This window comes from Lithobates pipiens, unplaced genomic scaffold, assembly GCF_037356315.1.
Source record: "Lithobates pipiens isolate NorthernLeopardFrog02 unplaced genomic scaffold, aLitPip1_a1.2 Scaffold_13, whole genome shotgun sequence".
NCBI lineage: Eukaryota > Metazoa > Chordata > Amphibia > Anura > Ranidae > Lithobates > Lithobates pipiens.
The window spans coordinates 255,288,121-255,307,427 of record NW_027507718.1 but is presented as its reverse complement, the minus strand read 5'-3'; the positions used below and the strand labels follow the sequence as shown (position 1 = coordinate 255,307,427).

Below are 19,307 nucleotides of genomic sequence, written 5' to 3'. Positions count from 1 at the left end.
TGAATTTTCACTTTGCAAAGTGAACATGCTCTACCCTTTTAGTAAATCTACCCCTATTTGTCATAATTTGTGTCATTATATTTGTCTTTCTGTTACAAAAATGTTTATCAGAGTTTTCAACAGTTTTTAACAGTGCAGGATAACAATGCAAAGATCTCCAGTGAAAGCAAAAGAACAAATGGAAGTGTATACATGGGCCACAAGCACCAAGAGCAAATCAAAACAGAAGAGTCATCATCATCATAACAACAAACAGAATGATTAACAGTGGGATTTGGAAATGTACTCAAGTAGAAGACAGCCCTACTGCACGGGGTCTGCTCCACCTATCGGAAAAATGCAATCCACAACTGAAGGGCGGGAGTGGCCTCAGCGTCAAATAGCCAGCAAACACAAAGACTAAAGGAATCCAACAGTAGCAGGGTGGTAAAGGAAGAAAGAGAAGAAGGGCAGGATAAGGTCAAGGGGGAGCGGTGGGGTTTTTGGGGGAGGAATCGCAACAGGATACAGATATATGTCCACAGCTAAAAGCTGCGTAGCCATCATCAAGTCGATAGCAGGTCACTCTTGTTGAAGGCAACCCATATATTTGATTTCTTCAGTTCTTCATCAACCAGAATATTGCAATGTCATTCTTTGCAAAAATAATTTTCACCGATTTTACTAAGCTAAGTAAAAGTAAATTTTCACTTTCCAAAGTGAAGATGCTCTACACTTTTGGTAAATCTACCCTTATTTGTCATATTATGTGCCATTATATTTGTCTCTTAGAAGACAACCCCCCCCCCCCCCCCCCAAACTAACCAATCTGGTGAATAAACACTTCAGTTCTTCATCAACCAGAATGTAAATGAAAATGCTCAAAAGGTAGCTAACTCCAACAACCAAAACCGATTTGCCTATATCTCAATATGGAATACACATAAAATGTTTAAGTCAAGCAAGTTTATATAATTAAGAGCTCACAATAATACTCAAAACTCTGTATTAAAAGACACAGAAGAGCTGTATCTTGTTGCCAATACCTTATCTGAACTCTCACTTGTAATGTGATAATCATTTAAAATCTTTTCAAACAAGCACCAAAGATTTCCTATACAGTATAAATCTCACATTTTTAATTTAGCAACAAATGTGTAAAATCATTGGCAAGAGTGTAGGTATTGAAATAATCCTGGATATATATTTCATCCATTGCAAACTGGATGTCGTCTGAAGACATTGCCAAAACGTTCTGTACAGACTATTCCAAACTTTTGAATATTTAGAGCAAAGTCTGACAAATACTTCAAACTGGTCTTGATTAGAATATTCTCCAGAAATATTAACCTTATTCACCATTTCAAAATAATCAGCTACACTTAATAGCCTTTTTCCTCAAGAGGAATTAGTTTAAGCTACAACCCTCACACAATCAGGTAGAAGATTGGGTATAACACGTTCCAACCAAGAGACCGAAATAATTGCATGCTTGTAAACAATATTGCAATGTCAAAACTCTCTATACTAACAATATCTGTAGTTTGATGAATTTATCAAAATTTTACTTTTTCACACTCCATGGAATTTGTTAGGTTCCTCCATTCTTCAGTTCTTCAAAAAAATACACAGGGAGACACAAAAACTTGCCTTTGACTGGTAGTTGCTATTATATTGTAAAATGTGTTCTGTCTAAACTAAGCAAAATGCCCGGATCTGAGATAATGTGCACCTTTTCTTCATCTAAAATATATTAAAGGTGCATTGATGTAGCACAAATGAGCAAATATGCTTGCCAAAGTGTTAAAAGCCCTAGCTTTGTAGATGCTGAAATTTATAAAGTTAGAATTCCAGGAGTAAATTATAACCTTTCATACTCCACGGTGCCAATCTGTGAGTCAAGATGCCTGTACATGAATCCGTAGACCACAGAAGTGTAAATGGAACAGCGCAGAGAAAACTTGAACATTTTCTAACAGAGACTTCATAGTAAAAGTGTTACAAATAACAAAGTTAGAACACAAGCTTATGCTAATGGTAATTTTATATGAAAGAAGGCTTTTGCTGTAAGCATGGGTGTTTTCCATATAACATAATGAATTCTGTTAACAGAAAAAAACATAATAATGATATATATGTCATAATGATATATAACTATATATCTACTGTATATATATATATATATATATATATATATATATATATATATATATATAGATAGATAGATAGATCTATCTATATATACATATATATAGATCGATCGATATATCTATATATACATATATAAAATATATAGATCGATCGATATATCTATCTAATATATATATATATATATATATATATATATATATATATATATATATATATATATATATATATATATATATATATATATATAGCTATAAAGCTATAAAGCTATATATGATACATAATAATTTCATTTTCCAAATGTACTAACAAATGTAATTTCCTTCTTTTGCCTCCTAAATCCCATGGTCACAGTATACACGTTCACTTTATGATCAGCATTGTAATTTGAACAAAAACAATTATATTTGACAATCCAAAATAAGCTTGCTGGAAAAATATCCTATCATGCTGTGAGTGCTGTCTGTCTGCTGGTCATCTCTTTCCACAACTTCCAGGATTCCCTGCATGCTTTGCAGCTTCTCCTCTGCTGTTAACTTTCAATTTCTAAGGACTACATATCCCATGGTACGTTGCTGCCTGCAAGCTGCGATCCCCATACTGACTCCACCTCTTGAAACTCCTCCTTTCAGCACCTCTGTTGTGTAGAAGGCAGGCTCTGTGAAATATGTGACACAGCAGTGCCTACACACAGGGTATAGTGAATACATGTCACATAATTCAAGGATGTGTGGGGATCTTCACAAAGTAAGTTTACAAACTCCAAGATCAATCAGATTAATAAAAGTAAGCTAGAACAGTATGACATACAATGTGGAAATGAATACACAATTTTACATGTTGATCTTGGATATGTTTTATTTATATGGCTAGTATAATATAAGCAAAGGCATGGATTTGAGAAAAAAATGTAGTATTCATAATCATATCAGTTATAATCCAGAAGAAAGTAAAATATGACAGTTAAATAATATTTTAACAGAGGTAGAAAATCAACAAAGCTAGAAAATCATTTTCAGCATATTATTCTCAACAGAGAATAATCTGATAGTTGGCATCATAATTTTCTCACAGCAGTCTTTTAGGGAAAATGTACCTTTTCAAGACTGCATGTGAGAAATGCATAATGAGTTGTTTGGTCTGCATCTGTACCCAAAGCCCTACATTGTTGGCAATTTTTCCCATCTATCGGTAATAATCCATGGTGAGTATATTTCACTACTATGTCCTTTTGTGCATGCATGCATGTGAGTCCAAACCCTCACCTTCTAAAACAACCCATTCGGTTTTAAAATAAATATGAAAGGCAAAACAAAGATATAAAAAATATATATAAATACCTCCCCCCCCTTTTTTTAAGTGATCATGTTCCCTCTATTCTCAGCTGCATAAGAGACGGGGGAGGAGAAGCAATAGCACACAGATCTTCCCAGTAAAAGGCTGGGGAGGGGGGTGTCAAGACAAGTCTAGTCATTGGAGGAGAGTAGGCTGAGTTCCTAGAACAGCTATAGAGCTGATCATGATGTATTTTTTTTTTTTTGTTTTTTTTTTTTTAGATCCATATTTTTTATTTCCTCCAACCTAGGTTATTTAAAAACATGACTGAAATAAAAAATGAAGAACGTTGAATTGAGTGCCATCAGGTAAGCCCACCTATCAGATGTGCACTACAAATGCAGGCCCCACTGATAGTTAAGTGGGTATAAAGGGAATGATTTATGTTAATGTGGAAAGCTGGTGAAATGGAATAAACTTGTTTCCCCAAATATCAACCAGTAAAATTACCAGTTACATTTTATAAATAAAGGTGTGCTTGACAAAAACAAAAAAAAGAAAGTCCAGAACATTCAGGGTATGTTACATAATACAACATGCCAGGTCAGACATCTGAACAAGGATAAACTTAGATGACTTTCTTGAGCTCATCGTACAAGACCAAGACAAAAGCACCGCCCATTCCTCTGAGCACGTTGGACCAGGCACCCTTGAAGAAAGCCCTGCCACCTTCATCTTTTGCTATCTTCTTCCAGCAGTCAATTGTGCCACTGTACATGATCTCAGCTCCTTTTCTTCCAGACTGCATCATCATACGACGACGGACTGTGTTAAATGGGTAAGAGGCAAAGCCCGCCACTGCTGTTACTGTCTGAGCAATCATCCAGCTGATAAATATGTGTGTGTTCTTGGGATCTGGAAGCATACCTTTAGCTGTGTCGTAGATTCCAAAATAAGCAGCTCTGTAAATGATGATTCCCTGGACAGACACATCGAAACCTTGGTAGAGACCTTTAAGCCCATCGGATTTGTAAATCTTGGCAAGGCAATCACCAAGACCCTTGAATTCTCTGCCAGCGCCAGTCTTTCCAACATCAGCAGCTAGACGGGTTCGAGCAAAGTCAAGTGGGTAGACGAAGCACAAGGAGGTAGCTCCAGCAGCTCCACCAGATGCCAGGTTTCCAGCAAAGTAACGCCAGAACTGGGTCCTCTTGTCAACATTATCAAGGAAGATCTTCTTGTACTTGTCTTTGAAGGCAAAGTTGAGGGCCTGGGTTGGTAAATACCTGATCACATTGGCGAGGTTACCACGCCAAAAAGACAGGAAACCTTGTTCTTTGGGGATACGGACAACGCAGTCCATGATTCCTTTGTATTGCTTGTCGGCTGTGATTTGTTTGCTTGCATGTTGGACTTGAAGCAAAAGCTTGACTCGTTCAATGGGCGCTACAGCGGTCTTGGAGATAGCAGCGGCCACGCCGCCGGCCAAGAAGTCCTTGGCGAAGGAGATTGCTGCGTCGGTCATGATGGCGGCCGGTGTTCTAGGAGAGTGGCTCTTACTGCAGCACTGAGCTTCCGAGGGCTGGCGATCATGATGTATTATCCTGCTTAGTGTGGTCAGTTTTTAATAGGAAAGCAGAGAGACCGTCAGGGATTTCACACAAAGGAAGCAATACAAAGAGAATAGGGCACTTTTTCATACAAGTACACGGTACAACAGGCACATACCAGGAATATGAAATGTAGGGACTACATCATTCTTTAAAGTTTCGCAACCAAATTGTGATTGTTTAAAAAAAAAAAAAATGTTGGTTAGGTTTTAAAGTGCTTTTTACTTGCCTAAAATGTTTAACATGTCTGTGTTGTGTTTGCTTTTCTTTATTATCAGCTGTAAACTAGATTGGAACACTTCTTGTCCTATTAAAGAAACTTTAGAAACCTCCCTCCAGCATTATAAGTTAATGAGGCATAGCTCAGTCTGTGTGAGGAACAAAAACACTGTGAGGCTTTCCAGCATTCTTAGAATCAGCTATGACACCTCCATCTTAGAAACATCAACAAGGTAAGACATAATAAGAATGGGCAAATATTAGCATAGACACACACCTAAACCTTGTGGACAGCCTTCCCAGACGAGTTGAAGCTGGTATAGCTACAAAGGGTGGGCCAACTCAATATTGAACCCTATGAACTGGGATGCCATTAAAGTTCATGTGTGTGTGTGTGTGTAAAGGCAGGTGTCCCAATACTTTTGGTAATATAGTGTGTATATATATATATATATATATATATATATATATATATATATATGTATATATATATATATATATATACACATACTGAGCAAAATTATAAACACAACACTTTTATGCTTGCCCCAATTTGTCATGAGCTGAACCGAAAGATCTTCATCTTTTTCTATGTACACAAAAATGACCAGTTACACTTACCGGTAACAGGTTTTCTGAAAAATCTTCCAGGATGGCACACCTGACTTTCCACACCTGAGAGATGACTGGTCCACCTGACAGGAAACACAATCAACAACAAGTTTAAAAGTTCCCACCCCTCCCTCAGAACCTCAGTTGTGGCAAAGGAAAACCCCACACCAGTGTCAGAGGGAACATTCTGTGAGGAGTGAATACACCACACCAACAAAACAAGGGTAGGGAAGTAGGCCTGCCATCCCGGAAGATTTCCTAGAAAACCCGTTACCGGTAAGTGTAACTGGTCATTTTCTCCAATCATCTTCCAGGACGGCATACCTGAGACAATAAGCAAGAAGCTCAGGCCTACCTTAGGGCGGGACAACCGCTTGTAGGACCTTCCTGCCAAATGCCAAGTCCTGAGGGGACAACAACTTCACTCTGTTATGCCTCAGAAATGTCTTGTGGCTAGTCCATGTTGCTGCCCTGCAGATCTGGTCGATTGAGGCGCCTGCCCTTTCTGCCCAGGAGGTCACCAGGGACCTGGTTGAATGTGCCTTAAGGTGGGTAGGCACTGGTTTACCTGCCTGCCCATAAGCTATAGTTATGGTCTGTCTGATCCATCTCGCTATTGTTGGCTTAGAAGCTTGCAGACCCTTTCTCTTCCCTGAGAAGGTGATTAGTAAGCGACTGGATCTCCTAAAGTCTCTTACTCTATCTAGTCTCTTACTCTATCTAAGTACACTAGGAGACAGTGCCTGATGTCTAAGAGATGGAACCTTTCCTCTTCCTTATTCTTAGGATTCAGGCAGAAGGACGGGAGAATAATCTCTTGTGTTCTGTGAAACCCCAAAGCTACTTCTGGCAAATAAAGGGGATCTTGACTGAGGATTACCCTATCCTCTAGGATACGCAAAAATGGCTCCTTAATTGAAAGAGCCTGTATATCACTAACCCTTCTGGCCGTGGTAATAGCCAGAAGGAAGGCTAACTTAAATGATAATAATTGAACGGAAACCTGAGCCACCGGCTCAAAGGGCCCTCTTGTCAGGGCATCTAACACCAGGGATAGGTCCCACGGAGGGCACCTGACCGACCTGACTGGGGTCACCCTTTCCCTGACCAACAGAAATATTTTTATCAGGGGTTCTTGTCCTAGCCTCCTGTCAAAAAACACTGATAGGGCTGCCACCTGGACCTTGAGAGTGCTAACTGCCAATCCCTGGTCCACCCCCTCTTGAAGAAAATCTAGGATGATAGGTATCATCTGGAGAGCCCCCTGCTTAGACTGTAACCAATGGGAGAAAACTTTCCAGACTTTTGCATAAATTCTCCTGGTCACTCCCTTTCTACTGAGGAGAAGAGTATCTATCACTTTCTCCGAGCAACCCCTGTCATGGAGGATTTCCCTCTCAAGAGCCATGCTGTCAGAGAGAGAGACGTCCCGGTTCGGGATGAAAGACTGGACCCTGAATGAGCAGGTCTCGTTGTACTGGCAGGCACAGCGGGGGAGCTACTGAACGGTTCTGAATGGAAGGAAACCAAACCCTCTTCGGCCACCAGGGTGCTATCAACACCAGGTCTGTCCTTGACTGAGCCAACTTTTGCAGAACTCTGGGAATGAGTGCTAGTGGGGAAAAGGCATACGACAGCCTGAAATCCCACATCTGTACAAAGGCGTCTACCCCCTCTGCCCCCTGTTCCTTGAAGAGGGAGAAAAACCTGCAGACTTTCCCATTCCTCCGGGAAGCAAATAAATCTATTTCTGGCCTGCCGAAATGTCTGCACACCAGGGCAAAGACCTCTTTTTTCAACCCCCATTCTCCCTGAAGGATGGGTGGTCTGCTTAGGAAATCGGCCTGAAAATTGAGTGACCCTTTTATATGTACCGCTGAAAGTGAAAGGATCCTCCCTTCCGCTTCTTCTAGGATCTCCTGTGCCAACTTCCTCAGCCTGCCTGACCTTGTCCCCCCTTGGTGGTTCAGGTAGGCAACCGTGACCAGGTTGTCTGAGAGGACCTGTACCTCTCTGCCCTGAAGCTGCTCTTGGAAGGAGCTTAGCGCCTTGCCTATTGCCAGAAGTTCCCTGAAATTGGAGGACTCCCTGGCTTGGCTGCGGTTCCAGGACCCCTGGGTATACCGGTCTCCCAAGTGAGCCCCCCAACCCCAGGCGCTGGCGTCCGTGGTTAGAACCTGCGGGTCTATCTGGAACCAGGGGCGATCCCTTGACAGATTGTCTGAGTCAAGCCACCACCGTAGAGAGAGGGCGACCTCTTCTGTGAGAGACACTCTTCTTTCCAGTGCTTCTTTTCTTCCTCCCCAGGAGGCAAGAAGGAAGGCTTGGAGCTGCGCCCAAGTCAATGCCAGTATACAAGAGGTCATGAGACCCAAAAGTCTCATGATATACCTCAGGGAGGCTACCCCCCCCCCTTGGAGGAGGGTGATAACTGCACCCTGGACTTTCGCTACCTTTTCTGCTGGTAAGAACAACTTCTGTGTCTGTGAGTCTATCAGGTAGCCCAGGTAAAGCTTGGTCTAGGATTGAGTGAGCTAGGACTTTTCCCGGCTGACCATCCAACCCAAGGTCTCCAGGGTCCCCAGCACTGTGTCCCTGTCTCTCAAAGTCTGCGTCTGATCCACCCCGTAGACCAGTAAATCGTCCAGGTAGTGTATCAAACTTATTCCCTGGAGATGCAGGTATGCTACCACCTCGGCCATTACCTTCGTGAAAACCCTTGGACTGGTTGCCAGACCAAAGGGGAGTGCCCTGAACTGCCAGTGCTCTATATTCTGCTGCATGTGTATTGTGAAGCGTAGGTATTTCTGGTGTTCTGGAGCAATGGGTATATGTAAATATGCGTCTTTCAGGTCCAGAGTGACCATAAAAACTCCTGCCTGAAGATGTTTCCTTACAGAATAGATACTTTCCATTCTGAACTTTTTGTGTAATAAGTAACGGTTGAGTCCTCTTAAATTTATTATCAACCAAAATTTGTCCGAGGGCTTCGGAACCACGAAAACGTGACAGTAAAAGCCCTGGGTCAACTGACTGACTGGTACCGGAGCAACAGGCTCCAGAAGGCGGGACCTGCTCTGGCACTTGGCCGCACGGGATCAGATTGGTCCCAGGGCTCGGGGCTAGCATTGGAGACCCTGCAGAGCTGACACTCAGGGCTTTAGGGGATCACATTCCGGACTTCAACCCCCCCTAGCCACCCCCTCGCGACGCCCCTGACCTTTGGAGACGATGGCTTATGGCAGACAAATGGACATTCAATTCAAGGGAAACAGCTCTGGTGGACATTCCTGCGGTCAGCATGCCAATTGCATGCTCCCTCAAAACTTGCGACATCTGTGACATTGTGCTGTGTGATAAAACTGCACATTTTAGAGTGGCCTTTTATTGTGGAAAGCCTAAGGCACACCTGTGCAATAATCATGCTGTCTAATCAGCGTCTTCATATGCCACACCTGTGAGGTGGATGGATTACCTCAGCAAAGGAGAAGTGCTCACTAACACAGATTTAGACCCACACACACGATTAGATTTTCTGAAGATTTTTGTCTTCAAATTTACCAAAACCATGTAGTGCAAGGGCCTGCCTGATTGTATACAAATTTAAACTCTTAAGGTTTGACCTCATATTATATAGTTTTGGTAAATCTGAAGACAAAAATCTACAGAAAATCTAATAGTGTGTATGGGGATTTAGACAGATTTGTGAACAATATTTAACAGAAATAGGAGTTTTGTGTACAAAAGTCGTAGATCTTTCAGTTCAGCTCATGATAAATATGGGCAAACACAAAAGTGTTGTGTTTATAATTTTTGCTCAGTATATATATATATATATATATATATATATATAAATATATATATATATATATATATATATATATATATACAAAGTATCTCACAAAAGTGAGTACACCCCTCACATTTTTGTAAAAATTTTATTATATCTTTTCATGTGACAACACTGAAGAAATGACACTTTGCGCAAAGTAAAGTAGTGAGTGTACAGCTTGTATATTAGTGTAAATGTGCTGTCCCCTCAAAATAACTCAACACACAGCCATTAATGTCTAAACCGCTGGCAACAAAAGTAAGTACACCCCTAAGTGAAAACGTCTAAATTAGGCCCAATTGGACCTTTTTCTCTCCCAGGTATCATGTGACTTGTTAGTATTAGGCCCCTTTCACACGGACGGATAGAATGGTGCTTTTAGCTGCGGATTTTCTAGTTTTCTACCGCAGCTAAAAGCACACAATGCTTTCCTATGGCCCCATTCACACACAGCGTTTAGCCGCGATTTCGTTACATGCGGTTTGGTGCGAATAGAAAAAATAGAATTGTATGCGTCCAGGTGCGATGTAGCGCAGCTATAAGCACATAACCGCAGGTAATCGCAGTGTACTATTTCTCCTGCAGATAGCAGCGGCAACAAGGAAAGAAAAACAATAGGAAGCACATCAGAAATGGCAAGAATTTTCCAAACGCAGCTAAACGCAGACGCAGCTAAACGCAGCTAAACGCAGCTAAACGCAATGTACAACTGCAAGTGAACGCTGTGCCAGGATTCTCTGAATTTCAAAATAACAAAACATGTTTTTAACAGCGGCAGAACAGCCGCCCGTGTGAAAGGGGCCTTACAAGGTATCATGTGTGAATTGGGAGCATGTGTGTTAAATTGGATGTTATCTTACTCTCTCATACTAATCTTTGGAAGTTTAACATGGCACCTCATGGCAAAGAATTCTCTGAGGATCTGAAAAAAAAATGTTTTAGCTTTTTGGATAATATAGGGAAGAGTTAACACCCCCGTAACATTTGCTTTGCTGTATGTGCCCCTGTTCATAAGATGTCACCTAATTTTCTGCCCCAATGACAATTGGATTTGGAAACATTTGGGACACCTGCCTTTACATGCACATGACATTTAATGGTATCCCAGTCTTAGCCCATAGGGTTCAATATTGAGTTGGCCCACCCTTTGCAGCTATAACAGCTTCAACTCTTCTGGGAAGGCTGTCCACAAGGTATAGAAGTGTGTCTATAGGAATGTTTGCCCATTCCTCAGAAGTGCATTTGTGAGGCCAGGCACTGATGTGGACGAGAAAGCCTGGCTCACAGTCTCAGCTCTAATTCATTCCAAAGGTTTTCTATCGGGTTGAGGTCAGGACTTTTGACAATATAGTGTATGTTAAAGTGGAAATATGCTTTAAAACTGCTACATACAAGTACCCTCATATGCTACTTCAAGAAGGATTTTGTTGGAAGCAAACAAATAAATAAACAAAAAGGATCAGGTGTGCACATAAAACATTAGAGAGCTTATGGGCAGAAAAACAATGCAGGACAGGGTGAGCACATGCACAAAAATGACTAGAGGTTGGGAAGACTATGGGCAATAATAAACATAGGTTGCAAAGATTATTACAGGCACACAAATATTACACTTTAATAGGGTTAATTTAACAAATGGCAGACTGTTCACTTTGCAAGGAAATTGCACATTGCAAGGGGATTTTCCCCAGAGCTTAATTAATAAAGTGAATCATACTTCCATCATCCAATCACGTGCAAGCAAAAATGTATTTCCTTAAAAAAAATGTACTTGCACATGATTGGATGTTCTTTGCAAAGTGAAATTTCCCCACATTCATTGAGCTCTGGGGCACATTCTCTTGAACAATGCAACTTCTCTTGCAAAGAAAGCAGCCTATATTTAGTAAACCAATGCCTCATGCTTCTGAATGAAGCATACTACATACAGATGACTTTATCCCTTGTAAACAAACTGCAGGGCATCAGTTCCATTGTTGTTTACATTTACTCGGTGATCCTGTCCATCCCTGTGGCATGGAATGTGCCTGTCTTTGACAGAAGGCGCTGCAAGCTAGAAAGCTAAAAACGAGTGCAAAAGCTCTTGCAAGGCTAAGGGTTGCCATGTAGGGCTTAGGAAATGTGATATAAATGATTTAAGAATTGCATAAACCAAGCAGACCATGAAAGAACCAGGAACAGGGCATAACACATTTTTCTAAACATCAGACATTATTTTTATTGCACACACAATGATCTTAAATAAGTTGATAGAATTAGGTTTGTGCATAAATATGCGGAAATTCAAACAGATATAAAAGTCACAGAAGATACAGCAACTCTAGTGTATTCGGTAATATATTCAGTAATACATCGTTGAATGTATTTTTTATAAAGCCGTGTAAATATTTGGATTTTACTTGGTAATAAAGTTGGGAGAACAATTCAAGCGGAGCAAAAGCTCAGCCCGAACATCGCCTGTTCGCCTGTTCTGCAATGCCCAAATTTGCGGGGGCGCTCGATTGGGATGTTCTGGTCAGGTGCAAGGCTTTGCCCAATCAGGGCACAGAGCACAGACAGATGACTATGCCCAATCAATGCTCAGTGCTCATATACCCTCCTCACACTATAAAAGGTTCCTTCCCACAGGAACCCATTGCAGTGTGTTGTTGGAGTGAAAATAGATAGAGCAGGGCTGTTTGCTACTAGTGAGTTAGTGTGTTATTGTGAGCGTGGACTGTTAGTGTAGTGTTATGCCCTGTACACACGGAAATTCCAATGGAAATAGTCAGATCGGATTATGTTGTTGGAAAATCCGATCATGTGTGGGCCCTATCGGACTTTTTCTGTCGGATTTTCCGACGCACAAAGTTTGAGAGCTGGATCTAAAATTTTCCGCCAACGTAATCCGATCGCATAAATTCAGATCGTGTGTAGACAATTCCGACGGACAAAGTGTCTCTCAGAATAAACTAAGAGATGAAAGCTACTGGCTACTGGCCCGTTTATAGTTACGTCGTACATGTTGTACGTCACCTCGCTCAGAACGATCGGATTTTCCGACAACTTTGTGCGACTGTGTGTATGCAACACAAGTTTCGGACAAAATCCGTTGGAAAAAATCAGATGGATTTTTTGGTTGGAATGTCCGACCGTGTGTACAGGGCATAAGTGTAGTGTGAGTATAGTGTAGTGTCACTGTAATGTGTTAGTGTCGTGCAATGTTTAACACAGCATTACATAACATTTAGTGCTGTATACCCCTCTCTTTTTTTTTTTGGTTGGTGCGTTTTTTTACATTTTTTGGAGGGGGGTTTTGTCCCATGCCTGTCCCCTTTTGTAAATTGTCAGCCACAGTTTTTTCCCTTTTTATTTATTTATTTATTTATTTTTTATAGTTTTTACATTTCTGTCAGCGCCAGTCTTCAATTTTAATTGTATCAAACACCACTTTTCATTGAATAAAGTGCATCCAATTACACATTTCCCAGTATCCATTAAATTTGGGTAATAAGCCCTCCATCACGTCTGGTAGGCCCTCAAGGAGAAACAGACATTCTCATGTCTCTGAGGGGGCCAGCAGCGTATGTGTCCACAGGCAAAGGTGAATATGGTCTGTCCACAGGCAGGGCCCATTTGTCTCTGTTTAGCGATGTTGCCAGCCACAGCATGCAGAGGAGGTGGTGGACTGGCTCACTAAACCATCCTCCTTATCCTCTATCACCCAAGCTGAAATTAGTCTGCAGTCCACTGCAGCTGCCAGAGTGGTTTATTCTGCCTCCTTGTCCACAGCTACTCCTGCCATAGCCGCACCATCATGCACGGACAAGTCAGCTGAATTATTTTAACATAGTGTCAGTCCTGCGCCCTCCAACTGTGTGGAGTTACAGGATGCGGGCACCAACACCCAAGGCCCAATTTTTCTGCACCTGTGGGACATTTTAAAGAGCAAATTCCAATCTTACATTTGCCAAGGATAATGGTGAAGGGTTTTGGTGTGAAGGCACCACCAACACCCAAGGCCCAATTTTTCCACACCTGTTATTTCTATCCAAAGTCTGGGAAAGAGACACCAGACTTTATGTAAAAAAATAAAAAAATTTAAATTAATCTTGGCCTGAGTGTACTATAATTTGGCTTCCTCACATAAGGCTTGCTCACTGTGGTGTAAAACTTTGTTATTTCCATCCAAAGTCTGCCAAATAGACACCAGAATTTATCCAAAAAACCTCTAATATTGTTCCAAATGCAATAAAATGTAGCCTCATCATACAGACTGGCTCCCCAAGCTGTTGTTTACAAAATGACAAAAACGTGCAGCAGGTTCCTTCTATACATGGGACAGATGTGCCACTTTACAGGCAGACTAAGGGGACCCCCAGGCACTATATTTAACCACTCAGCACTGTCGCACTTTGAATGACAATTGCGCAGTCATGCTACACTGTACCCAAACAAATATTTTTAGCATTTTCTTTACACAAATCAAGCTTTCTTTTGGTGGTATTTAATCACTCCTGGGTTTTTTATTTTTTACATAAAAAAAGACCAACAATTTTGAAAAACTTTTTTCTGTCAGTAAATTTTGTAACTAAGTAATTTTTCTCCTTCACTGATGTGCACTGATGAGGTGGCACAGATAGGCTGAACTGGTGGGCATTGATGAGGTGGCACTTATGGGCACTGATGAGGCGGCATTAACATGCCCACTTATGGGCACTGATGAGCACTGATAGGCGGCACTGATGGGCATTGTTAGCTGGCACTGGTGGGCGCTGTTAGGTGGCACTGGTGGGCACTGATAGGCAGCACTGGTGGGTACTGATAGGTGGCACGGATGGGCATTGATATACAGAAGTGATCGGCATTGATGGACAGCACTGATAGGTGGCACTGATTGCCAGCACTGACTGGCATCGCTAATGGGCACTGATTGGTGGCACTTATGGGCAATGATTTCTGCCACTGGTGGGCTCTGATTGCTGGCATTGGTCGGCAATGGTTAGCACTGTATGGTGACACTGTATTTCTATATTGTAATCAGGGCACTGATGGTCATTGGCCTGATTACATTACTAGCTGTCCCCCCTGCCTGGAGATGCTGCTGATCGGCTTTCCTCGCCACACACTCTGTCAGTGTGAGTCGAGGAGCGCTGATTACCGGCACTTCCTTGTTTACATATGACTGGCTGTGATTGGACACATGTAATTGATCACATGGCTACAGAGCCACGGATGCTGATATTTGACGATGGGTGGGCAGCAACCAGTTAAATTATTTTTTTCATTTTAATTATTTCACTTTAAGCATCAGTACAATCACTGCTCCTTTAAAACCGATTTAAAAAAAAAAAATGTATTGATACATGTCCCCCAGGGCAGTACCCGGGTCCCCCGTAACCTTTTTATTGCCAATAGCTTATATACAATATCTCACAAAAGTGAGTACACCCCTCACATTTTTTGTAAATATTTTATTATATCTTTTCATGTGACAACACTGAAGAAATTACACTTTGCCACAATGTAAAGTAGTAAGTGTACAGCTTGTATAACAGTGTAAATTTGCTGTCCCCTAAAAATAACTCAACAGTCAATAATGTCTACACTTCTGGCAACAAAAGTGAGTACACCCATAAGTGAAAATGTTCAAATTGGGAGCAATTAGCCATTTTCCCTCAATGGTGTCATGTGACTCATTAGTGTTAGGTCTCTGGTGTGAATGGGGAGCAGGTGTGTTAAATGTGGTGTTATTGCTCTCACTCTCTCATACTGGTCACTGGAAGTTCAACATATCACCTCATGGCACAACTCTCTGAGGATCTGAAAAAAAGAAATGTTGCTCTACATACAGTAAAGATTGCCTAGGCTAAAAGGAGAATGGCAAGACCCTGAAACACTGCTGCAGCACAGTGGCCAAGACCATACAACGGTTTAATGGGACAGGTTCCACTCAGAACAGGCCTCACCATGGTCACCCAAAGAAGTTGACTGCACGTGTTCAGCGTCATATCCAGAGGTTGTCTTTGGGAAATAGACGTAAGAGTGCTGCCAGCATTGCTGCAGAGGTTGAAGGGGTGGGGGGTCAGCCTGTCAGTGCTCAGACCATACTCCGCACACTGCATCAGATTGGTCTGCATGGCTGTCATCACAGAAGGAAGCCTCTTTTAAAGATGATGCACAAGAAAGCCTGCAAACAGTTTGCTGAAGACAAGCAGACTAAGGACATGGATTAGTGGAACCATGTCCTGTGGTCTGGTGAGACCAAGATAAACTTATTTGGTTCAGATGGTATCAAGCATGTGTGGCGGCAACCGTGTGAGGAGTACAAAGACAAGTGTGTCTTTCCTACAGTCAAGCATGGTGATGGGAGTGTCATGGTTTGGGGCTGCATGAGTGCTGCCGGCACTGGGGAGCTACAGTACATTGAGGGAACCATTAATGCCAACATGTACTGTGACATACAGAAGCAGAGCATGATACCCTCCCTTTGGAGACTGGGCCACAGGGCAGTATTCCAACATGATAACAACACCAAACACAACTCCAAGATGACCACTGCCTTACTAAAGAAGCTGAGGGTAAAATTTATGGACTGGCCAAGCATGTCTCCAGACCTAAACCCTATTGAGCATCTGTGTGGCATCCTCAAACGGAAGGTGGAGGAGCGCAAGGTCTCTAACATCCACCAACTCCGTCATGGAGGAGTGGAAGAGGACTCCAGTGGCAACCTTTGAAGCTCTGGTGAACTCCATGCCCAAGAGAGTTAAGGCAGTGCTGAAAAATAATGGTGACCACACAAAATATTGTCACTTTGGGCCCAATTTTGACATTTTCACTTAGGGATGTTCTCTCTTTTGCTGCCAGCGGCTTAGGCATTAATGGCTGTGTGTTGAGTTATTTTGAGGGGACAGCAAATTTACACTGTTATACAAGCTGTACACTCACTACTTTACATTGTGGCAAAGTGTGATTTCTTCAGTGTTGTCACATGAAAAGATATAATAAAATAGCTACAAAAATGTGAGGGGTGCTTTTGATTTATCAAGTTTGGGTCCCATAGACTTTAAGGCTTCATGTACACTGGGACTACTTTTATCGTCGGACATGGGAAAACACAAAACGTGGCCAAATCACAGCAAAATTGCACCACAATTTTATGCATTTTGCTGCCAGAGGTCAAAATGTTCGTCACTTATAAAAAGGGGAAAAAAAATGTATTCATAATGTGTTTTTAATCTATACAAACATGTTTTGCCTTTCATTTCATTTCTATTTTAAAATTGAATGGGTTGTCTTACAAGGTGATCATTTACAATCACTGTATTCTTGTTTTTGCTGAAAACCATACAACTAAACTTTTGTCAATGCACAATATATTATTTGCAAGGTAAATTCATATGTAATTTAAATGTTATCAAGATCACAGCAGTTACATATTTCCAGCCTGTGCATGCAAATTCCCCCCATATGAACACCTCAAACATTGGATGCCAAATAATTAGGTGAAACAGCAACTAGCAAATTTAACAGTTCCCAAATTTATGAGATTATAGTTACCAGATCTGGTTACTTTCTGATCAAATGATATTTAATGTCTATGAGGTGCCTGTATACATGACTTGTCTAAGGAAACAGCAACCAGAAAGAACATTCATGTTCAGGGGCAAGTTGATAATTGCAGGTGCCTGAGGGCAGTCAGATTGTATCCATTATGACTGAAACAACCAATCAACATAATCAGTTATAACTGATAATAGAAATAGTTGTCAATTTTCATTACTGATAAGTTGGTTATCCAATTTGTTGGCCTGCATATAGAATGCATTATTTGTTTACATATCAGTATACAGAGTGCAGGACACATACATGTCAGCAAGTGTCTGAGAACTTGTGAATGTGTGAGGAGCAAGACATCATGGGACAGGTAGTCCTGGGCAGGAGAAGGAAGTGATTTAATGAGTGTCTATAGGCAGAAGTTTTTTTTTTTTTTACCTTAATGTGTTCTATACTCTTGCTCTGCGTGTCCATTTGGTGCTGCCTCCTCTCCCTCCTCATTGGTTCATTTACTTTGAGAGCAGCGGGAGCCAATGGTGCCAATCAGGAGGGAGAGTCTTGGATTGCCGAGTCTCTCGTGTAACATCGTTGGATCGAGATGGGGCTCAGTAAGTATTAGGGGGGCTGCTGCACACAGGTTTTTATTTTATTTTCATGCATAGAATGCACGAAGGTAAAACACCTTCTGCCTTTAGAACCACTTTAAGGCATTACTAGGCATAAGGCATACTATTATTATTAATTAAATTTAAAGTAAAAGTTTCTCAGTATCGTACGTTATATTTAAAATGATTATATCCATGCAAAAAAAAAAAAGTCTCAGCCTTTAGTACTACTTTAATATAAAGTATTTATACCCCCCCTTCATATAGCTTCATGTATGTGGTATAAGTTACACTGTTTCACCATATAAATGAACCCCTTATAGTTGTAACTATCAGCTGTTTTTGTACTATAATGGGGTTATTTTCTGTTTTTTTTCAGACCCATCATAACAGGTGATACAAAAAGCATGCTGCTGCTACCAGATGTCTTAGTGACAGTAGTATACAGTCCTAGCTGAAAATCTACAAAACAGGGTTTACGACCTTTCTTAATTTTTTTTTCCTTTAAAAAAAAACCCATAACAAATGCGGATCTCTGAGTCTCATGATATGTACCAGAGTTAACCTCTAATGCCGCGTACACACGATCAAACAATCGGGTGGAAAAGTCCGGCAAACTCAAGTCCGCCGGACAATCCCCCCGTGTGTAGCCTCCGGCATACTTTTTTGACCCGAAAGTACGGCGGACTTAGAAAGTAGTTTTGCACTTCAATCTTCCCGCCAGACTTGCATTTCAGCGGACAATCCGGCCATGTGTATGCCAGTCCGCCGTACTTTTGAAATGAACGGACTTTTCCTGCCCGGAGAAAAGTCCGCTCATTTCGAGTGCGTCTCCAGGTAGGCGGGGCCCGCGAAGGAGACGTCGCTGGCCCCACCACCTGGTATGGACTTAAAGGGGAACCCCAACGCCGAAAAAAATCAGCGTGGGGGTCCCCCCAGGTCTACATGAGACCCTTGTCCAAGCACGCTACCTGGCCGGCCAGGAAAGGGGGGACGAGCGAGCGCCCCCCCCCCTCCGAGCCGTACCAGGCCATGTGCCCTCAACATGGGGGGTGCCTTGGGGAAGGGGGGGGGGGGCGCACGGCCCCCCCACCCCAAAGCACCTTGTCCCCATGTTAATGAGGACAAGGGCCTCTTCCCGACAACCCTGGCCATTGGTTGTCAGGGTCTGCGGGCGGGGGGCTTATCGGAATCCGGGAGCCCCCTTTAATAAGGGGGCCCCCGGATACCGGCCCCCCACCCTATGTGAATGAGTATGGGGTACAATGTACCCCTACCCATTCACCTGTAAAATAAAGTACAAAAAAAAACACAACACACAAGATAAAATAGTTTATTGCACAGCTCCGGGGGTCTTCTGTCTTCGGGGGTCTTCTCACCGGACTCCTCTGCTATCTTCTTCTAGCTCTTTTGCTAGCGGAGGAGCCCGGCTTTCTTTGTGTGTTGTGTTTTTTTTTGTACTTTATTTTACAGGTGAATGGGTAGGGGTAC

The 19,307-nt window shown here is 42.0% G+C and overlaps 1 protein-coding gene and 1 pseudogene across 2 annotated transcripts in view; both read right to left on the bottom strand.

Annotated features, from left to right (window-relative positions):
- Positions 1-19,307, bottom strand: part of CCSER1 (coiled-coil serine rich protein 1) — a 1,276,606-nt gene that overhangs the window by 939,553 nt on the left and 317,746 nt on the right. The window lies entirely within an intron of this gene.
- Positions 3,894-4,988, bottom strand: LOC143974813 (ADP/ATP translocase 2 pseudogene; annotated as a pseudogene).